The 23646-nt window shown below is 44.7% G+C and overlaps 1 long non-coding RNA gene across 8 annotated transcripts in view; it reads left to right on the top strand.

The window, feature by feature from the left end:
* The window catches only part of LOC116234611 (uncharacterized), a 151251-nt gene that overhangs the window by 5744 nt on the left and 121861 nt on the right, over positions 1-23646 (top strand). For 6 of the 8 annotated variants that reach the window (XR_016467194.1, XR_016467199.1, XR_016467196.1 and 3 more), the window contains exon 1: positions 5082-6857. The exons of the other annotated variants lie outside the window; for them this stretch is intronic. This is a non-coding gene — a long non-coding RNA (uncharacterized LOC116234611). Of the gene's footprint in view, positions 1-5081; positions 6858-23646 lie in introns of those variants that run through there. 8 annotated transcript variants of the gene reach the window in all.

Below are 23646 nucleotides of genomic sequence, written 5' to 3'. Positions count from 1 at the left end.
ATCGAATCATAGAGTTGTATGAATTAGAAGGGACCCTTCAAGGCCCTCTGGTCCCGCTCGCTGCAGTGCACAGGGACACCCACAGCTCCATCACTGCTCACAGCCCATCCCCTGACCTTGGCTGTGTGCAGGGATGGGGCAGCACCGCCTCTCTGGGCAGCCTGTGCCAGCAGCTCTCTACCCCTACAGTGAAAAACTTACACCCAATTTAATTACACCCAGTTTAATCTCCCCACTTTTAGTTTACTGCATGTGTAAAAGCTAAAAGATTAGTGCTTAAGTTACCCAGACAGAAAGAGATCTGAAGCCAATGATAGGGCAGATACACTTTTCGCTGTTTATTTAGTGGTGGATTTTGTGGTTAGTTGATATTTTTACCCACTGTTTTCATTTTGCATAACGTTTTGTATTCTTCCCCTGTTAGGGGGTGACCAGTGTGCTAAATCGTTTGGCCACTAACAATGGCTGAGCTCTTGCAGATGGCCTGTCACGATAAACTGCTTTGTGAAGTAATGCACCACAAATGCCCTTTTGCGTTCTAATGGGTTTTCCTCTCACGATCCTGCGATAGTGCCCTGTGGCTCCGGGATGGAACAATCCTGGGCAGTAAAGAGATTGAGATAATGACAGTCCATGGTGACAGCAGGGCTGGCAGATCCAGCCTGGGGGAAGAAAGACACATCCTTGCCGATAGAAATGCCTCCATCCTTTGGGAATTGCAGCTTGGGAATCAAAGCTGACCTCATAGACAAGAATGACGGAGAACAAGCTTTTGATTTATGACGAGATGAAGCTCAAAGTCTGCCCTCCTGATCCTTCCTTACAACACACCTTTTGTATTTTATATGAGCTCTTGCACTTTATTCTTAGACTGTTATCTCCTGGGGTATCATCTTGAAGTCTTTCAGTTTTGCAGTCGGTTCACTCATCTCCTTTGAAGCAGGTCGTTTTGGTTTTGGTGTTGTGTTGTTGGTTTTTTTGAATCCACGTAAAGCCCATTTTTATTATCACAGATAAACTAGCCACTTATATTTAATACTTATCAGTTGCCTTGGTTTGTTTCTTTTTTTCTATTTCCCCTTTCCCCCCTACCTTCAGCCTCTCCTGAAAGTTAAAACCAGATTTGCTTTCTGGACCACTCACTCATCTTGGGAGCCCCATTCCTTGGTGCCTCGTCTGTCCCAGGCACTTGAATATTAACGAGTTACATTTTTAGTAATGAAATTTATGGGCCAGATCCTTAGTAAAACTTTGACCTCTTCTGCCTCCAGTGAAGCGATGCCACTTTTCACCACCGATACCTAATTAAGGCACCCCTGCTGATGGGATCAGTATGTGCCCTTGGTGGGAAGCCTGCTGTCAGATAGCTGGTTGCTTTGGTGTGTAGGTCTCCTGCAAACTTGTTAACTCCCTCAAAGTGCTAAAACTGAGTCTTAACCTTGTTAGCTTATTCTCATCCAAATTATCCAGTGTTCCTACTTGCTTCGTCTTCGCTGTGTCTTCTGTGACAGGCAATAGAAAGGACATAAAAAGCACTGGTGGTGGTGTCAGTTATAAATGGGAAAGGCTATGACAGCATAAGCTGAAGCACAGCTTTCTAAAAAGGAATGTTTCTGTGCATCAGCTCCGTCGTAGCCGTGTTCGGGGCGCTGCTATTCCCATATATCTGTCAGCCTGTCTGTCATCTGCCTGCCTGTCTTCCTGACGTATATTGCTGTAGATAAATACGCTCCACTGGCGATGAAAAGGAAGTGACCTCACAAGTTTGTCTGTTCAGCCACAAAGGTTTGGTTGTAACGTGACATTCCATCTGATTACTCTGGTTTACACCAAATTCAACAACCTGTGGCCTGCAGATACTCAGCGTAAAGAGCAGAGAGAGACTGACCTTGACAACCTCATTTCTCATTCCTTTCTTGTTATAGGTAATATAGCTGAAAATGTGGTTTTAATTATAGTACTAATGAAAACTGAAAATCCAGACAGACACTTGACAAACTCTGGTACGCTTTATATTACGTTTGTGCTAACTACAAAGTATCCAGCTGGGTGTAACATTATCTCTCTTTTCCTTGAGCATCCGCCTGACTTAAGCTGTATAATTAATGTGTACTTTGGCTGCAGATCAGTTTACAGTTGGCTTTTTAGCATTTTTACATTTTTTAAGATGTTGCAACGAAGCGAATCTGTTTCTTACCTGCGTGCCTGCACTCTCCAGGAGCAGCTGATACCTGTGCTGGAGCACTGGTGGGGAGAACTCAAGCAAAGTGCCTCTGTCAGCTGAGCCCCATGCATTGAAGCCTCCTCCAAAAGTACGTGTGGGGAACAGAATTGTGTCCGTTTGTGCTTAACTGCTATTCACCTTCTTTGTATGGCTTGCTGAATCTTAGTTGTGGCATTGATACACAACTGCTCAAAGCAGAGTTTGAGAAGGGGCTTCTTTTATCTCATTTCTGCATTAGGAAAGGCCTTTGTTTTCAGAACTCACCAACTGGAAACCGATGTTCTCTGCCAGAGCCAAAAGCAATCAAAGCAGGCTCCCTGCCAAGCAACACCAGCACACCTTCATCCTCAGCTTAATGCTGGATTCCAGCTGGGCATCCCACTGCACATGTATGCAATGGTGTTACACTGAATACTGGTTTTCTCCGAGCAAACGCTCTCTGGAGTCCAGACTGAAATCAGCTTTCACGCCATTTCCTTGTGACGTGAGGCAAAGTTGAAATTGGGTTGCAAGTGGTAAAATTCCAAAGGCTTACCTTGCACCACTGTTTTCAAGGACGTGCTGTAGAATCTGAGGGTTTCCTTAACAAAAATACTAATGGGATTCCTTGCCAAACACATATCACATATCCAAAAACATATCTGACGTGAAGGGAAATGGCTTCAGTAGAGCTGCTTGTACAGTGGGGATCTCAAGGTGTTGCTCTTAGAGATGAATACATAAGGACTTTCAGAGTTCGTAAGGCTGTTGCTGTGGTTTGATGTTGGTGCACCAAGAGCCTCTCTGCATAGCCTGTCCATAGCAGTGCTTTAGGCTTGTTTGCTGATACAAACAAAAGCCAAACATGGATGTGAAAAGTTTCTTCATGGATTTGTCACGAGGGGCTTTAGTGATGCCTAACTTCTTTCTGAAATACAAACTGACTCCTTCTGCAAAAGCCACGCCAAAATACCATAGCTAAAGGGCGACTGCTTTTAAATAGTGCCTTTCTAACACTGTCTGGTGGGCACTGTTCATTACAGATCTGCATTGTCCTGGAAGGCATTTTGGAAACCATGACACTAAAGTGGTGTATTTCCTTTGTAAGAAGGATAGTGTAGATTTTGGAAATAGCAGTCTTCCCATACGTGTGTGTTCCACTAACATTTTGAAGCCTTGTGTGAACTGAGGCCCTGTAGGACTAAACACTGTGCTGACACACTCACTAAGGTAACCTTTTTTTCTGAGGGCCTTCCCTCTAAATGGGCACTTAGAAAAATCCCAGCCTACATTTTTACCATCACTGCTACACTGGTTTTCATGGTGTCTTGTGAGTGCCTGTTTGCCATAAGGGAGATGCACTGGCATCAATTAAAGGCGTTTCCCCTCCATGGAGGAAATAACACCTGGTCTCCAGTTAGTAAACAGTTCCAACAATGAATTACAGCGGATGTTGCTGAGCTCTTGGTACTGACACACATGGCAGTGCAACCTTTAACGTGTCCCTCCTGCAGCCCTTCTAGCTGTATTAAGGTCTAGTTTCCATCCTATGAAGACTTAGGAGAATGATTAAGAACAGTACCCCATCCATATTCAGTGTTATGCAGAGAAAATTCATGGCTGTGCAGTTTCTTGAGTGAAAATGTGCTGGTGGGTAACACAATATCACGTATTTGTTAATCCCTTAATTTTACTAAACAGATCAATGGGATAGACATAATAAAAGCATTTAATATTTAATATTTGTGCATTGTTAAGTGTTTGTTTTCCCCTCGTGGCAAATTGGGCTGTATTTCCCCTTCCCCTTCAGAGCTCTATGGAAGGAAAGAAAAGTGAAAGGAAGGCTCAGAGACAGCTGGAACTGGATTCCTCGAGAAGACAAACTATAGGCTATAATTACTAATAGTATTGACAGTATGGGTTTCATGGCCCAAAGATGACTGCAAAGCTGAATACACACAAAACAGCAGTTTCTCGGCTGCCAATTTTGTCATAAGCCAATGCCACACAGCATAGCAAAATGAATACCTTAATCCAATCCCCAAAGATGACAAACATGGCAGGGAAAATAAGCAGCAAGCAAGGTGCTACACTGTATGGTTCCATGAGAAAAATCTCAAAGAGCTCCATAATAAATAGGCAAAAAGTTAACATGGTGACCAGTCATTATCAAACTGTGCTAACACTGTTGAATGCAGTCCGGTCAGATCTGCTGTTGTCTCAACCCTCTGAGCCCCACGTTGGTGCCAAACTGACTGCAGTGGTTCAACCCAGCATGTTAAACACAGTCATCCACTTGCTTCCTCCCTTTGGCTCTGTGCAGCATTGCCTAGCAGCAACTATAAGCATCAGTGTGTTATCAACATGGTTCTTCTCCTAGAGCCAAAGCATAGCATCATACCAGGCTCTCTGAAGAAAACAATTCCATCCCAGCTGAAACTAAGACACTAGGAAAGAGCAGTATGTGGTTATAGCAAAGTTCTTTTATCTGTAAGACCAAAATCTAACAAACTTTCAGAGTATTCTCACAGCATTTCAGGTAAATAGTGCTGCCTAGGTCCAGTGCTCCTCCAGTTTCAGTTGGAGGCTTAAAAATGCAACACTGCAGTTGAAGGAGGGCAGATTGAGGTTGGATGTCAGGGGGAAATTCTTTGCTATGAGAGTGGTGAGGTGCTGGAACAGCTGCCCAGAGAGGCTGTGGATGCCCTGTCCATCCCTGGAGGTGTTCAAGGCCAGGTTGGATGGGGCCCTGGGCAGCCTGGGCTGCTGTGAAATGTGGAGGTTGGTGGCCCTGCATGTGGCGGGGGATTGGAGCTTCGTGATCCTTGAGGTGCCTTCCAAGATGGGCCATTCCATGATTCTATGATTCCACGATGCCAAGCAAATGTGCTGCTACAAAAGTGCTGCAAGCAAATTGCTTTTAAAAGCACAAAGGTGTATAATTTCTCCCAGTGGTGGTTCTAATAGCAATGACAGACAGCTCTACCCTATCCCATGGCAGTGGATATTCGGCATGGCAACAACATACGTTCTGGTTCTTTGAATTATGCTGCACATGGTGGCCCTGGAGCTACATGTGGAATGGCTGTGGTGTGAGCTGATGGGCTATTTTGTGCCTTGGATGCAGAGTTTTTATGATGGCCGATACTCTGAAGCTCGTTCAGGCAATAAATTTACTTGCCTTTGAGTTTACAAGGCAATAAACAGTTGAGGCCTTTGACCTCAACATTTACCAAATACATTTGCAGCAGTTGTGTTTATTGACGACTATTTATAGGGAAGTATTTTATACTGAATTTCACGTGTGAAAGAGAACAGCTTAACTTTGCAGTGCTTAATTCTTTCAGATTCCTGCCTCTGCTTCCTCTCTTTGATTTACTTCACTAGGAGAAGTTGCAGATTGATGCTGCAAAAGGCTCTGTTATGGACTGGGACAATTAATCTAACCCCCAATTTTTAGAACTTTCTCCATCTTTGAGGGGCTGAGATAAAATTGCATCTGTGTTACATTTTGCAAGGCCATTTGTATAAGATACAAATGCATTTGGGATCAAATCCCACTCACTGTGTGTCGTAGAGGCAATCAGTTGCCACGATGGGTTGCCCATAGCCATGAGTTTGCTCTCATTTCCATCATGGGTTAAATGAAAGACTGACAGGCCTGGAGTTTACTGGAAAGGCAACAGCACTTTCATCCCTTCCTGCAACTGTAGGCTGAGCTCATACGAGGTGCACCTGAGTAACTGTTCCCCAAGCAACCCTGCTTTTGGAGCTGCCACTTTTTAAATTGCATTGGCCCCAATCCAACAAAATACTTGAGTTAATGTTTAATTTCAGGCATGAAGCATGGGACTTCAGTGTGACTGCTCGTAAGCTTAAAGATAAGCACATGCTCAAGTTCCTTTGCTGGAAAGTGGCCAGCATGCTTTTTATCTTGCAGCATTGAGCCTGTAAGGTACTCGTTGCAATCTGCTGAGATCTTCTTGCTTGACTTCTTGTGGAAAAATCGTTTCAGATGCTGGGGAGTTATGGTCATTCACCTGTGAATGGCTGACCAGATTCTTGCCCCATGCAAGTTGCTTCATGCTACTTTTCAGCAAGATAGGCTGAAGACTTTGTGTCAGGAAATCTGTATGTCTTTTTGCAACTGGATTTTTTTCTTTCATAGGTACTTATATTAACATATCACAGAATCACAGGGATTGCAAGGGACATCAAGAGATCATCGAGTCCAACCCCCTGCAAAGCAGCTCCCTACAATAGGTTGCACAGGTTGATGTCCAGCTGGCTCCTGAATGTCTCCATAGAAGGAGACTTCACCACCACTCTGGGCTGTTCCAGTGCTCCACCTCCCTGACCATAGAGAAGTTCTTCTGCATATTACTATGGAACTTCCTTTGTTTGGTATTGGGGTCACTGTGAGGTCACGGCTTGAACTGGTGATGGAGCACCTGGTGAGGGAGTGCAGCTGGCCCAGGGTGCGCAGGCACATTGTTTGCACCTGTGCTCCATAGGGGACCAGAAGGGGTGGACCCAGAGTAGAGCCCCTGCTGGGCTCATATAAGGGTCAGCCACGGGAGGGGAGCAGCTCTTGGATTTGGGCTGCTTCTTGGGGAGGAGAGCTGTGTAGCTGGAGATCCCCTTCACCAGTAGGGTGAGTTCAAATCTTTTCTGTGTGATTTTTTGCTTACCTCTGGGTATTTTCCTGGTATAGCTAAGAACCTGTCTGAAGCAATTTTGCTTCTCTGTGAGCATAACAGAAGTTTTAGACCATTGCTCCTTGTTCTATAGCTGTGTACTGCCAAGAAGAGTTTGACCTCCTCCACTTGCCTCCTGCCTCCCTTTAGAGATTCATAAATGTTTATCAGATCTCCTTTCAGCCTTCTTTTCCCCAGACCGAACAGACCCAGGTCACTCCTCCTTTCCTCATGCTGGAGGTGCTCCAGGCCCTTCCACATCTCTGTGGCCCTCTGCTGGATTCCTTTAAGGAGATCCCTGCTTCTTTTGAACTGGAGAGCCCAGAACTGCACACAGGCATAGTGCAGGAATATCATGAAAACTCTTAGAAAAACCCTACCCAACCAGATGAGAGCCAGGTGAACTACACCAAATGTATTTAGAAAGCAGGGTTTGATATTTCAATAAACTAACATAAATAGATCTAGAGTAAATAGCTTTCCAGTGCTGACTTCCATTAATGTGATGTTAAGAAAATGAGGTTACTCAGTAGAGTGGTTCCCTCCACACAGGAGGCAGTAATGCCTTGTGTGTTTGGTATGGTGAATGCTGAAATAATCAGTAAGAGGAATACTTCAGTTCTGCAGCTTTAGCTTGCTTTGGGATTCACGTTCACAAGTTATCTCCCAGGTTCACACACTGGAGATTTGTGAAAATAATATGAAATGTGTTGATTCACATCGAGATGGTGATGAACTGGAGTGCTGGGGCAGGATGCATCAGTTTCTTGGAACCCCCGTTGTCTGTTTAATGAGGTGGCTGTGATGCTGGGCTGGAATTAAGGTCCTCTGGTAGGAGAGTGTCAGGGACAGCCCATTGCTTTGTTGGGCTGGGTTTTGGATGTGTATCAGAGCCCTCCTAAGGAAATCCTGCACAGGGATGTGTAGATGCTGCCTCAGTACGGATGTTTGGCTGAGTTTGCTGTGAAGCAGAAGGAAGGGATAGGCCCGTCTGTAGGGATGAATGCTTGCAGCCTCATTATGGCTGAATGTGAGTCAAAGAAGAAAAATGACATGGAGGAGGACAAGTGGGGAGGGACGTCCCATTAGCAGCCTGCCTGTATGACACTGTAAAAGGCAACTCTGGATCTGTCAGCACAACTGTGTGTGGAGCATGCCAAGAAGCCAGATGCTGTTCCTGCTGCTGAAAGATCTTTTTTCCACAGCTCAGTGCTGGGGCCTTGTGATGTAAAGCCCTGCCCCATGTGTGGCCATGGGTGCGGGACTTTGCTGCTGGCTAAAGCACTGAAGACAAGAGAGGGAGGGATCTTATATTTGGGCTGATACATAAAGTAAAAACAAATTAATTGGATCGCAAAGTCAATTTTAAAAGGGAAAGAAAATATCTTTTAAAAAAAAAAAAGCCTTTGTAACACATAATGATTTATATGTTTAGTAGTAACATCTGCCTCCACTAGACTTCTCTCAGCTGTATTCCTCCCCACAAAGGCTAGATTCTAATGAAGCATTACAAATAATTATATCACTTTTTAGAAGGCCATTGCTAAGTGAATGAGAGCCATGCCTAACAGCACTGTGTTATCTGCTTCATCTTCCTTTGTGTGCATCTATGCTAAAGGATTACACCTTCCTGTGGCCTGCATCCTGGGTGGTGGAGGTGCACTCAGGAGAATCCTTTGGAGGCCAATGGGCAGAAATCCCCCAAATAAACCCACAGATCCTTAGGGGATCATTACAGCCCTCATCTATCCACCTGGCCCACTGGCTGCCCTCCAGGATCACTGTGTTGCTATGCAAGGAGTCACAGAGGTGCTGTGCTGTTCTTTGTGGCCCTCAAGGACTTGCTGAAAAGAAAAGAGCTGTTAAAATAAAAGGTTGCATTAAAGAACAGCCATTAAGTTAAAGTTGGATGTAAATCTCCTGTAGTGTTTTTTAATTTTTTTTTTTAACCTTTAGACTTGTTGTCTATGTAGAAAATACCTACTGCCATGGAAATTTCTGACTAAATCCCCAAAGAGTTATATTTGTGCTGAAATTCTATTTTCTTTTTTATTGATTGGAAATCCTTATTTTCTGCTGGAAATGTGTTGGAAATAGTTACCTTTTCTTGACATATTCAGGAAGGGGGAAAGCACTGATGATTTTGGCAGCAGATTTAATAAGCTTTTAATACTTTCCTGGCATGTTCAAGTGCTTCTTGGTCTTGAAATTTGTGTTGCAACCCGGAAATTCAGGGCAGGAGGAAAGGAGAAGTGGATGCTTAAAAACAGCTGAAAATAGGACAGGAAAACAACACTACTGTGCAGTTGCCTGTGTGATGCTTCCCAGCTAGAGTGTAATTCCAGCTGCCACAAAGTGATGGTCAGATTTCATTTGTGCTTCAAAGAAACTTCATATCTGGAAGTACCCAGAGGAAAGCACGGAGTGCCCTGCCTCTGTTATGGGCTGTGCCTCAGTTAATCCCACCAACCTGCTGGGAGATGCCTTCTAGAATCCTAGAGTCACTAACATTGGAAGACACCTCCAACCCCAGCCCACCCCACCATGCCCACTGCCCACATCCCTCAGTGCCACATCTCTGTGGCTCTGGAACACCTCCAGGGATGGTGACCCCACCACTGCTGGGCAGCTGTGCCACTGCAGCACTGCTCTTGTAGAGGAGAAATATTTCCTGCTATCCAACTTGAATCTCCTCTGGTGCACCTTGAGATGATTGCCCTTCATCCTAAAATGCTGTGGGTGACAGTGCTTTACACAGATAATCCCCTTTTCTAGATCAGCTGGCAGTGACTTACTCTCCCAAGTCAACAGTGATTGAGATGACAGAGCCCAGATACTGGTGTGTGAAATCTACATTAATCAACATGCTATTGATGTAAGCTGTTTTGTATTTGTATCCTTCTTGCTTAATACCCTTTTTTTCCCATATGCAATGAGTCCTGCCAAATGATCAGATGCAAGATCATCTGCTGAAGCATTTCCACTGATTTAGTAGATTGTCCTACTGTCAGAGGAAAAACTGTGAGTGCCCCAGCCCTGTGTTCAAAGTCAGGTTGGCTGGGCCCTGGACAGCTTGGTCTACTGGTTGCCAGCCCTGCCTGTGGCGGAAGGCTGGAACTGGGTGATCTTCATGGTTCCTTCCAGCCTAAGTCAATCTGTTGTTCTGTGACATGAACAAAAAGTCAAGGACAGTCATGAAGAATAGTCTGGCACACCCTTATTCATTCTGGGGGAGAAATAGCTCAAGCATACTATGGTTGTAGCCTTAGTAAGAATAAACTGATGTGGTTTTTGTGGAGTTACTCCAATTGATCTCAGCCATGAGCTGCAGAGATGTTACACAGTTATTTATCAAATAAACATGGCATGTTTTGGGGGATCATGCTCTTACTGAAGGTCTTTCTCATCTTTTCCAATGTAGTATTGTGTAGCAAAGCAACTCCATCAACTTCAGAAAGCACCCACCGTTCTTTTACTGAAGGAATGAGGCGTTCTTACTTAAAGAAGGCATTTGAGGCTGGTATAGTTTCCATTGTGTGGTTCAGAAAGCCACAGGACTTGCACCCTGTGCTATGCAGGGTGCTGTGCTGCAGCACAAGTAACTTCCACTATGAGGGTTGTCATTGCTGGCAACAGTACTTGCCTCTCAGTTGGTGCTTTAGATCAGTAGGTAACAATTATTCCCCTTTTCTAATTCTGGTATTAAAAATATCTGGAGGATGTTGTAGCATTAGATTAGTTAGGTGCATTAAGTAATGCTACTGGTGGTGCTATCTGGAGCTTTACATTGTAGTGCTCTGTTACTGGTTGGTTATATCTCATCACTCTTTTTTTAAGCAATAGCTTAACTCCCTTGTTGCTGAGATTGGAGAAAACTGCATTTTGTTGTTGTTCACAGTGAAAATATTTTAAAAATTACACTTTGGACAAAGACACAAAACCTGACCTGGAAGTGGAAATTGTTCTGATATCAGAAGGACCTCTTGGCATCCCAGTGCAGTGTTTTATCCCAGCCTGGCCAAGCTGTGTGGCTCTCAGAATCTTTGCAGATGTTCATAGATGTTTAGGAGAGGCTCATTAGGGTTTGGCAGCTAAATCCTCTCAAGTCCCCATCTGAACTGAACAAATTCAATCTCATAACTGCTTTACAGAGGGTAAAAGAAAAGCCAGCAGGGCCATAGGAATGCCTATGTCCTAATATTTTTCCAAATGGGCCTAAAGGGGCTTGTTCATCAGGCTTTGAATCCCTGACAAATCATCAGCATTTCAGAAAACAAACCTTGTGCCAAGTGTAGAACTGATCTTCCAAGAATGCCTGTTTCATGTTTGTCCCTGCAGCTATGAGGGCAGCAGCTCACCTCACTGGTGTACTCAAGAGAGGTTCCCATAGAGCTCAGAAGGAGGAGGTATGGGAATATAGCCAGGATGGATGCCTGTATGCATGAGAACGGCTTTGTTCTGGAAACTGTATTTTGCATTTCTTACGTGAAGCATTAAGGAAGACCACATCCAATTTTCCCTGTAGTAAAAGTGACCAATTCCTTTGTCAGCTCAGTGTGTGATACTGTTGGTTCTGAGAAACTTGCTGTTCTCAAATACTTAAGCATGTTCATGTCATTCTTACATCATTAAGGACATGCTTAATTCTACTGGCTTGATGAGGAACATAAGTCTCTAAAGGTAATCACATGCTAAATTGTCTCTTTGGAAAGGGATTGATTTAAACCTGATAGATTTAGACCCAGGGATGTGGCTTAGTGGGCACGGTGGGGGTGGGTTGATGGGGAAGACCTCTAAGATCACCAAGTCCAATTAACCTTAATGATTCTGTGATACAACTACAAAAATCATTCTGTTGACCAAGTGCCCATTCAGCAGCAGGAGTGTGGAGCTGTACTGCTGCTCATCTAATCATAGCAATACAGGACAGAAAGGCTCATGGCACAGAGTTCTTTGTCTGCAAGGGTGCTCAGCCTGTGGCCCAGAGGCTGGATATTGCCCCCATATAAAACAAATCCACCTGCAATTGATTCCTTCTTTTCAGGTAGTAACTCAGGAGCACACGAAGGGTGGGCAGTTGACTTCAGACATTGCTTTGGTGGTGGGAACTGGGTGAGCATGGCCTGTGTTTCCCAGAATTATAGAATGACTTGGGTTAGAAAGGACCTCAAAACCCATCCAGTTCCAACTCCCTGCCATGGGCAGGTGCCCCACCAGCCTGGCCTTGGGCACCTCCAGGGATGGGGCACCCGCAGCTCTCTGGATAGCAGTGCCAGGGCCTCACTGCCCTCAGTGAAAGCTTTTCTTGTGGAGCCCTTGCTGTTTTTTCTATTGGGGTTCCTGGAGTTGTCTTCCATGGGGTATGTGGTGCCAGAAATGAGGTCCTGTGACAAATATCAACCAAATGTAGACTACCACCTGTGGAGCAGTTTGGGCTGCAGGACGTATCATCCTGAGTCTCTCTGTAAAGAAGGTTGCTGGGAACAGGCTCTTCAAGCTCACCTAAAATCCACAACATTACTTTTCCTGGGATGCCCCAGGAAGTTCTGTTCCTCTGTTCAGGCACACAGTGTCTAGGCAGGTTGTGGAGGAAGGACAGAAAACAATGGCCCAGCCAGCATGCCTGAGCACTACTCGCTCAGCATCCTTGCTAAGATGGCACTGGCCATACCTACATCCTTCTTGGCCAACAGACTGTGGATCCTCATGAATTGCCACAAGGGTTTTTCCAGACCTCATGGTTAAATATCAACAGTAATTGTTGTGAAGGTCCCCCAGACTAATAGTCTGTTGAGTTTCATGTTTCTGTAAGCTGCTTTTGAACTCATAAAATGTTCCAAAATGCTCTGGTCCAAATTTGGTGGTCAGCTTGGCTGCTTTGTGGGATGAAGCTTTTCACTTCAAGGCTGTACCTGAGGCCCATTTCTGACCACCTTGCTCGTTTGGACTGCTTGAGTGAATCAGGTGAGAGGAATTAGGGTACGGAACTCAATTTGTCTGTATTCTGTCAGCAGATATTTGGTGAAAACCTCAGTGAGGGTGTTGGTGGTATGAGTGTCCAGCTGCTAAAATACAGATGTTGTGCAGCTAAACTGGATTGATCCAGAATAGTATTTCCCTGGCAAGGTTTAGCATTTTCTTGATGCAAAGTGAACCCTGGCAGTAGGGCCTCTTATTCTCTACATTTGTTCTTTAATGAGGCAGATATTTAATCAATTGTAGAGAATACTGGTATCTGTGTTTTGCATATGTTTCAAATAACAATGAAACTTATACACGGTTGAAGTAATTGAAGCATAGCCTGATTTCAGAAGGGTGCACACAGTCCTTACTGTGGTGTAATTTGAAGAGATTGGGGATCAATCAAAGTGTTTTAAAATTAAGGGTTTTCTGCAGCTGGGACACTCCCAAGTTGAGCTACTTTGGTTTCAGTTTATAGCTCAGCCTTTTTTTCCCCAAGTTAAATGGTTTATTGTGCCCAGGATTTTGTAACTGTCACGTCAGAAAAGGAAAAGTATCTTTAAAAACCTGATATTCCATGGAGATCTAAACCTGCGTTGAGCTGTGACCCAAACGTACCCTGAACTTTAACGGCAAGATGTTTAAGATTTAAATCCAGACCCATGTTTCACATGAGTTCCTATCCTTACATGTCAGAATTTGAATGTAATACTCAGTGAAGATATTGGAATTAGCTTTTGCTTCACTGTTCTCATACTGGTCGCACTTCTGGCAATTATTTACTGCCCCTAAACATGACTTTAGCTCTTCTTTACCAGAAACCCCTTATCCTTACAGTGATCCATACCATCTGTGTTCTATCTCTGCCTGCAAACATCTAGATGTGGCACTGAGGGACATGTTTCAGTGGGGAAATGGTGGTGGTAGGTGAGCAGTTGGACTGAATGGTCTTGGAGATCTTTTCCAACCTTGTTGATCTGATGACTCTGTGATGTTCTACCCATTCATATGGGAATTTCCAGTGCTCTAGAACAACTACCAGGTTTTCATAATGTTGCATTACAAATGTATGTTAAGTTATTCTCTGTGTTTTCTTGCTTATTCCCCATGGAATAGGGACTAATATTTCTGGGGATAAAAGAACCAAACTTTGGTGATCGAGCTCTGATCCAATACCTGCTGAGTACAGTGGAGATCACAGACTCACAGAATTGTAGGGGTTGGAAGGGACCTCCAGAGATCGAGTCCAACCCCCCTGCCAAAGCAGGTTCCCTACACCAGATCTCTCACTGCTTAACAGGGCTTTGTGTAGGGTTGAGGAATAGCACATCAGGAGTCAGAACTAGGACAAGTTGTGTTCAGCTGCAGTCAAGCAACTTGTTTGATTTCAGCGATGTAGGCTACTTCTGTTTTACAGTTAACAATTAATTGAGAATCTTTCTATTAACAGAGAGTCTCAGCTGAATGATGATTCTTAAATTCATTGATCCAATAGGTGGGTTTTATGAAGAAAAAAATCCAGTAGTTCAACACAGTCAGATATTTCAATCTATTTTGAGATTAATGTTATGGCTTTTATCAATGAGTACACCTAGAGGTATTTCTAATAGCTGGGGAAAAAAGACAATAAAAGCATCTTTGTAGAAATAATATGCAAAACGAAATGTGAAAAGTAGATAGAATGTAGAATGCCATATGTAAGACATCATGGTAAGTAACGAATGGGAGTTGCTTACATGGAACTCATCACAGGATCCTGCAGGTCCCTGCAAAGAGAATGGGGACACAGCACTCAGGGTTCTCCAAACCTTCTGGTTCCTGATGCACTGGTTGTTGCACTTTAGAGCACTTGTCATGAACAAAACTCACTTTTAACATAAAATTTATGGGGTAAACTGCAATGTAGTTAAGTAGAGGAGAAGCTCCAAACAAAACCACATCAAATTACTTAGCAAGATGAATTCTTTGAAAAGTGGTGTAAATTTGTCCAGCGTTAATGAAATTATATGGCGAACATGAAAACAAATTGGAGTGCACTGAACCTTACAAAGGTGAAGAGAAGTTTTCTGGAGTGAGAGATCTGACAGCTGCTATCTGTGACGTACAAGAGGAAGACAGAGGTTAGGAATGCGGCGTGCTTTAGAACAGAAGATTCTCTGTGCTTTGTCTTCCATATCGATAAATGAAAATAGAGTTTTGTGGTTAGAATATGGCTTCAAGTGCAAAGATAAGAGCCCAAGTAAATACCAGCACTCCTCCATTCCCGAGGGAAGTTGTGGCCTGCCCACATAATTTGCAGATAAAGTCCCATCTGTTAAAACAAAGTACTGCAGCACCAGTAATAAATTTCAGGCAAAGACCAAGAGAGGTTATTTTTGCATGATGGTCTTTGGTGAGCTTTATTTTAAAGCAGAAAAGTATTTGGAACTGCAGTACAGCGGGTGGTGTTGGCTTTCAGTTAGCTTTACTCTTTTATGGGGCAAATGAGAAATCCTGCCCCGCTTTATTTCCCCAGTAAACACTGCTGCATGACGAACCAGTGCGAGAGTCCAGTCATAAGGAAAACTCTGCTTCACAAATGACACACGCAGAAAAACAGCAGATGTCTGGTGAAGTAAAGAACCAACTGATTGCCAAGTCTTTGGAAAACAGAATTAATTTCCTTTCGTCTTTGATAATGATGATGTAATGTAGTTAATAGGAAGAGCCTGCCATGCTCATGGAGTTATTAAAGAAGAAATGCAAGACATGCAGCAGGTCAGAAATATGGGTTTGCTTACCAGTGCTATAACCAGGAGGGTATTTATAGATGTGGAGCAAAAAGAAATGTGATAGTGATGTAGAACATTGCATTTTGCCTTATTTGAAGCACAAGGGTGTAAAGAAACAAAACTCATGAATGTCCATTTAATTCATATGGAGCTCTGGTTGTTCAGTGCAAAGAAGAAGAGGTGTCTTGGTTGGCAGCTCTTTTAGTTGAGTGGAATTAAAAGTACTTTGCCTTGGTGCTGCAACTTTGGCCTCTTCTCACCCATAAGTATCACAGAATCATTTAAGGTTGGAAAAGACCTATAAGATCATCCAGTCCAACCATCCACCCATCACCAATAGTTCTCGCTAAACCATGTCCCTCAACACAACATCCAAACGTTCCTTGAACACCTCCAGGGTCGGTGACTCCACCACCTCCCTGGGCAGCCCACTGGTCAGTAGTGACTGACTCAGAGAGAGTGGCCCCAAGCTGTGCCGGGGAGGGTCAGGTGTGGGAGCAGGAAAAACTTCTCCAAAAGAGTAGTGAGGAGCTGGGATGGGCTGCGCAGGGAGGTGGTGGAGTCGCTGCCTGGGGGTGTTCAAGAAATGTCTGATGTTGTACTAAGGAACAAGGCTTAGTGGGAAATGCTGGTGGTGGATGGATGGTTGGACTGGATGATCTCTGAGGTCTTTTCCAACCTCGGTGGTTCTAAATTCTGGTTTTCCCCAATAAGGTCTAAGCCAAACAAAGGTCAGTGCTGAATGCGCGTGGCCTTGGGTGTCGTGGTGGGTAGGAAACGTCTCGAAGAAAGAACAGCAAAAGAGAGATAGCAGCTATTCTTAATTTTCAAACTCTGAACTTTGCCCTTCGATTTGCCTGAACTGAGCAGCTGTGAGCAGGCCGGGGGGCATTGCACTATTCCCTGTGATCACTAGATGTCCCTGCACGCTGCTGCAGCCACCGGCGGGGTGTGGCGTCGGGAAGGTAAATGGGAACAAGTATTTGCCTTGGGGTGTGTGGGAAGATGGCCCGTACAGGGATGCTTTGTGGTCCCTGTGTGCAGTGCAGGGATGTGCTGTGCTCTTACTGTCGGCACAACGAACGTTAGAGTTGTTCATGGGAGCTGCTGAGGAGATGCTTGAATGGTTTAAGGAGCCGTACCCGGCTTGGCAAAGCTTTGTTTCAATCTCCTCCCCCGGTGGCAAATAGTAGAGGTGTACAGAGGTGACACTGAAATGAGAGGCTCGCTGCTGAGGCACCGAAGTCACCGCTGGATGTTTGTACCTACCTGCATGCCTGTGGGATCCCACAGTGCTGCAACTAACAGTGATGTTCCCAAGGCCCACGATAGCAATCTGAAGTTTTGCACTACAAAGCACGTTTCCCAGCTCTGCCACACAAGAGAAGCAGTGCCTAATTACCAGAGCCTGATGCTGAGCTGTTATGCAGATGATGGTTGGGCTAGATGATCTTAGAGCTCTTTTCCATCCTTAATCATTGTATGACTTGCATTTATTTCTATTTTTTTTTCCCCTTGAGTAAAAAGATGAACCCACTGTGATGAATGTGGCTGCTCACCTCTATCTCAGGGTGAATGGCACAACACTGCTGCTATGGCTGTCCTTGCCCTCGTGCAGCTTGCAGGACTGCGTTTTCCTTTCTACGGACTGTAGGTTTGCTGTGTCTGGAGGCCAGCACACACCTGCTGGAAGGTTGGCTTTGAGGTATGCTGTCCTCCCAAGGATTTCACTTGCTGGGGCTCACTGGGCTATCTGAATGGCATGATGTGCCTTAACGTTTTAGGTGCTTTTTCTCCATCATTAACTATTTCAGCCTTGAGTGTGAATCAGAAATACAGAAAGCAGAACAAAACACTGCAGAAGTAATGGCAGTTTCCAATTAACAAGGGAAAAATATTGCCAGAATTCAGTGTCAAATACCAAACCTAATTCTTGAGGGGAAAAGAACATGTGACAGACACAGTTAGCTTCAGCTGAAATATCTGCACAGGGACTGCTGTATTTCTTTTATTGTTACAGTTTTGCATATATGGCAGAAAGTTTACAGGCATTTACTTCAGTCTCAGGCTGCCGTATTCCTTATTTGACTGCCCAAATGTTGTTATAACAATAAAATTATTTGGGGTTTTGTTAAATACTTACGAAACTACTATGGGCATTAAAATACATACCAGCTGATAGACTGCATGTGTATTAACCTTGGATCACAGAATCACAGAATGGCCCATCTTGGAAGGGACTTCAAGGATCACAAAGCTCCAACACCACAGGCAGGGCCACCAACCTCCACATCTCACAGCAGCCCAGGCTGCCCAGGGCCCCATCCAACCTGGCCTTGAACACCTCCAGGGATGGACGGGGCATCCACAGCCTCTCTGGGCAGCTGTTCCAGCACCTCACCGCTCTCACAGCAAACAACTTCCCCCTGACATCCAACTGAAATCTCCCCTCCCTCAACTTCAAGCCATTTCCCCTTGTCCTGCAGTTATCTCCCCTTTCCAAGAGTTGATTCCCCTCCTGTTTGTAGGCTCCCTTTAGGTACTGAAATGCTCCAGTGAGGTCAATGGATGCTCAGCCGTTTAGGGCCCACCTGCCAATGAGTGTTTCATGCCAAAAGAATCAGCTGAAGTTCAACACATGGGGCTGCTCGTGGAGAGGGGATGGGTTGGAGAGGAGGGAAAACTTGTTCTTCCAAAATAGTGGTCAGGCAGTGATATAGGCTGCCCATGGTGTGGAGTGGTCACCATCCTGGAGGTGTTCCAGAGCCGTGGAGATGGGGATGTGGGCATGGGGGAGAGTGGGCTGATGGTTGGGCTTGGGTATCTTGGAGGCCTTTTCCATCCAAACCTCTCTATCCCCCCTACATCTCCCCTCTCACAAACTATGCTGTGGGTAAACCAATCCCATATAACATCAAGTGTATGTTTAGGTGAGGTCACCCACAGCTATCCAGCTGGAATGATGGCTCATAAAGTAAAAGTGACCCCTTGAAATTCCTGTATTTAGTAGGTTTGTTCACGTTTCAACTGGATAACTAATTATTTTTTTATCGTGCTAATGGGCTGTTATTCATATGTGGAAGCCATTTACTGCATGCACTGGATGGAAACAGACTCGTATTTCAGCTCGGAATATTTAACACTTAATAAGGTAGCCACCTGCTTTTAAGGTTATTCCAGCATATTCAAATACACTTTACTGCTCACTGAACGCTGGGATTATTTTTGATCTCCTGTAATGAAACAAATAGCCCAACCAATTTAAGCACTGTATATAAAAAAAAAAATCTAGCCCCCTCTAATTTTCTAAAATTCAAACAACTTTGTAGCAACACCTTATAAATCACTTTGTGTTCTGTAAGTTTAAAAGCCAGGGCTGTGTGTAGCAAATGTTGGTTCTTCTCAATGTGACACAGTGAAAGCACGGCGTGCACGGCAGGGTGAGGGCAGGTGCTGGGCTCCCATTGCATCCAGCACTGCCTGTTCCCTTCAGCCCCAACAAAAGCTGTCTGAAGCATTCCTGTTGAAACCTCAGACCAGGAGAAATAATTCTGTGCATCTGTTCTACTTTGCCCCCAGATTTTGTCATGGCTCATGAACCTGCATCTGGGGAGCGGGAAGTACAAGGCAGGAATTGGCAGGGAGGTATTGCAAACGTGGCTCGGAGCCACATACCTCCTCCTCCTCCTCTAGGAACTGCTCAGGACTACAAACAGCTTGAGAAGTCATCTGATTTACAATGGCTGGCGTTGCTGCAGGGACAGAACTAGGGCTGTGTGGTGGTTGGAGTGGGGAAGTGTTACCTTAATTCAGCATTTCCCGTTTCTCTGGTTTTTGCTGTTGGATTTTGATGATGAGTATATGGATAACAACAGATTAATACCATGTTGGCCAGCTCCAAGATGGCAGCCTTTTCTGTGCGTTGTCAGCAAGGCTGGAGCTTGCTGAGATGAGTTTTTCTTCTGGGAACAGCCACCCTATCACCATCCCCAGTGCGCTCAGCTCAGCAGATCACTAACTGCATCACTTCTGGTGCTTACCTGAAAGAAATAAAAAGAAACGCTGCTTTTCTCTCTAGTTGCAGAGCACGGATGTCTATAGGTTGTGTAGAACATAGAGTCACTTGAGTGGGGAGGGGACCCTTAAAGGCCATCTGGTCCCACTCCCCTGCAATGAACAGGGGCACCCTCATTGCATCAGGTGCTCAGAGCCCCATCCAGCCTGAGCCTGGGTGTCTGCAGGAACCACATCCTGGGGAGAAGGAAGTCAGTGGGGAGAGATCAATCCACTTAGTTGGCTCTTTTTTGGGTGAGTTAAACTGTGCGCTGTTCCAGTGGAGAGAAGGACTTAGGATGGATTTGGGCTTCTGACAGCCTTGCCTACAGCAGGAAATGTTCTCCAGCCTGACAGCCCTATTTCCAGAGCAATAATCCTTGTAAGGTTAGCCATTGCAGTATCCCTGACGAGGGTGTTCAGGAGGGGGTCATGATTTTTCAGGTAATCTCTCTATAGGCCATATGGTCTCTTGAAAAGAAAGGTGAATATTTTACGGTTAGCCATACTAACAGCAAGTTACAGGGTAGGAATCCCAGAAGCTCAGGGATTGGAATAGAACTCTGAAGGTCACCCAGTCCAGATGTGCTGCTGCCATTGGTATCAGCGGGTATCATCTAGAATGGACGAGGCTTAAACGTGTGCTGAACAAAAGCAGAGCTGCTTGGTGCAGTTCTTTTGTTTAAATTTGCTGGTTTTGTACAAAACAGAATACTTGCTGGGGAAAATAATAGTTTGAGTGACTTTGAAGCTTGCTAGCTGCTGCTGCAGGAGCGAACCAGGGCTCTTTTGAAGTGGATGAGTTCTGTCAGTTCATGGGTTGTATTTTGGATTTGCACCCTTAGAATGAGAGAGGTTGCAAACTATGGCTGTATGACAGGTCTTACAAAAGCGAGAAGAGAACATGGGCCCTTTTCCTGGCTTTTATAAGTAACCTAATATATAATAGTTGGGAATTTATTTCACCAATGTGCCTTCCTTTTCCCATCTCTATAATGGGAATAATGGTGTTATGTTATGTCAGGTGCTTCAGCATGCTGATGAGAGAGGGAAGAAGAATCCTAGAACAGCCTGGGTTGCAAAGGCCCACAGTGCTCATCCAGTCCCAACCCCCTGCTATGTGCAGGTCGCCAACCAGCAGCCCAGGCTGCCCAGAGCCACATCCAGCCTGGCCTTGAATGCCTGCAGGGATGGGGCATCCACAGCCTCCTTGGGCAGAGGCCCACTGAGTTGGTGTACCTTCCTAAACCCTGGATCTGACAAAACTGTATATATATAAAGGTGTGTTATCCTCTTTCATTCCCAGTCTCAGCACCATGCAATAGTTTGAGATTCCTAATAAACCAGCAGTATATAAGCAATGGACTAAGCCTGTCTTTACCGATAGGAGTTATTTTCTTGCATGGACAAAGAATACACAGATTCTGTAGCACTGCCCTTGCTTACTGTATGTTTAAACAACGTGTTCTTGGCTGTAACAGGGAGCAGATTCTCTTGAGCAGCACAATGGTTTGCATATTTTCAGGATACTCATCTTCTTGGAGAAGATGTAGTTTGAGCTTCTGAAAGAAGAGCATATGACATATAGTTACAGTGCTGAGCAGTCCTCACGTGCCCTGTTCAAGTAGTTTCCATCACTTCTTTTGTGAATGACAGAGAAAGCTGGAAGCCACCCTTGTGCTGGGCTGTGGTGTGGGCTCAGCAGGAGAACTGGTGGGCTGCTGCTTGGCTTTGCTTGGTGGCAGAGCTCTTCCCAAAGCACCCACCCCGTATCCAACCCTCAGGATGCAGCACGCCCAGAGATGTAGCACTGCTCTGTGCCTCTATGGGTGCTGCAGGAGAGGGCTGAAGTGCTGTGCTGGTTGTGCCAGCTCTGCTGCAGGAATGCTGACACAAACAAAAAGGAGATAACTTGGAAATTCTATTGCTCCGTTGATGTTATTATTGTAGCTAATGGTCTGTCAGCATTTCCATTATAAATCCCCATTTTCAGGGTTTTATAACTCAGCCGTAAAAATTCTCTCCAGGCTGAATTTGGCATGTGTGTTTTCAGCCTGAGAGCACATGTGTCAGGGCTTCTTTTGGTTGTGTGTTTTCTTTTCTGAAGAAGAAAAAGGTAGAACTGCATTCACAATTTTTGATATAGAATTGCCAGGAGAGAAAAAAAAAAAAAAGCCAGCAAAAAATGGGCAATTGGTTACAGATGCTTTCTTTGCACTCATCTGACTCAAAAATTGCTGAGTTATTTCAGCTGTAATGGTGGGTATGTGTAAGGTTAAAATGGTGGATTTAGCACTGTTCCTTTCTTTATGGTGCTGGAATTTGATGAGCAAATGGAAAACAGAGCCCGATACTGCACATACTCATGTGGAAATTCATCTGTGTGTAAACTGAGATCCCAAACCTGCCCCATGCTGCCCTCATCCAGGCCGGGCTGCCAGCATGGTGGGTGTGCGGGGAGAATGCTGCTGAGTGTCTCTTCCTTTGTGCCATCGCTTCCCAAGGCCCTGTGCTGGTGAGCAGCCCCACAGTCTGCCCTGGGCACTGGTGTTAATGGGGAGCTACAATGGATATGTGTTCTCAAACTCTGAGCCTCAGCTCTGAGCACCGTGTTCACAGGGGGACTGCCTGCAGCCAGGGGAGCTGACACAAAGAGGATGTAAAGCACGTGTTTTAGGCCGAAGCATCTGAAAGGAAAAGATACGAAAGAGGAAGGCCAAGATTGTCTGAATTCTTTGCTGTCTGCATGCACTGACTTCTTCTGCCCTGTGGTTCTCGATTTATGCCAGAATCACAGAATCACCAAGGTTGGAAGAGACCTTCAAGATCACCCAGTCCAACCACCCACCTGTCACCAATAGTACTCACTAACCATGTCCCTCAACACAACATCCAAACGTTCCTTAAAGAAGAGAAAGTGCTGACTGACATTTGTATGTGATTTCACTTCAGACTCTCATTTCCACAAACTGATTTGCTTCCACATTAACTGCTTCCCCCAAGAACTGATTCGGAGAGTGGGCTGCAATGACGTCCATCCATTGACTTATTTTTGGCCTGCAGGGTGCTTCCTGCATAATGTTTTATAGAGCCGTAGGTTCAGCAAGATTGGAAAACACCTCTAAGATCATCCAGTCCAACCATCCACCTGCCACCAATATTTCCCCACTACTGTGCAAGGAATTATGATAGTCCTGTGCTGTAACAGCCCTGCCATTATTGTGCTGTGACATTTTATAAGCTCTAGTGTCAAGAAAGATATAAAGTAATGGTTGTGGAAAAGTACGACCTGAATTGATTTTTTTTTTTTTTTTTTTTTTTGCATTTTATCAGATGTGTGTTTTTGTAAGTATTTGATTCTTTAAATTTTTGCTATCCATACTGAATATTTCCATGATGTTTTTAACATCCCATGATATATAACATCCCATCATATCTTAAACATTCCTTTACATCAGTATGAAAGGTCGTGGACTTGGGCTGTTTTTCATTTCATGAACATCTGGGCTTATGAGATTAACAGAACAGTATAGCATTGCCTTCTTTTTGGTCACTTTTATTAATAACTTGTGAATAACACTTGTCTTCTACCATGTGGGTTATACTTCTGTTGGGGCAATTTCCTCAGTATAATAATGGCTGCTAGTTAACCCTTTACTCTCAACTGCTGCTGTTATGTGCTTAAAGCATTTCTTTATATGTTCAGAAGGACTGATGTGATTTCTGGTTTAGCAAAACTGTGCAACAAGAATGAGAATCATCCAAAACATGTGCCAGCAAAGGCTTAGCTGACCGTGTGGGGGCTCACAGGAGACCTTATCCCACTCTACAACTGCCTGAAAGGAGGCTGTGGTGACGTGGGGGTCAGCCTCTGCTCCCAGGTAACAGCGACAGCACAGAGGGAACGGCCTCAAGTTAAACCAGGGGAGGGTCAGGTTGATATTAGGAAATGTTTCTTCTT

The sequence above is a fragment of the Phasianus colchicus genome, chromosome 5 (genome assembly GCF_987193195.1).
Source record: "Phasianus colchicus chromosome 5, bPhaCol1.hap1.1, whole genome shotgun sequence".
Taxonomy (NCBI): domain Eukaryota; kingdom Metazoa; phylum Chordata; class Aves; order Galliformes; family Phasianidae; genus Phasianus; species Phasianus colchicus.
The sequence above is the reverse complement of the archived record's forward strand: the minus strand, read 5'-3'. Positions and strand labels throughout refer to the sequence as shown.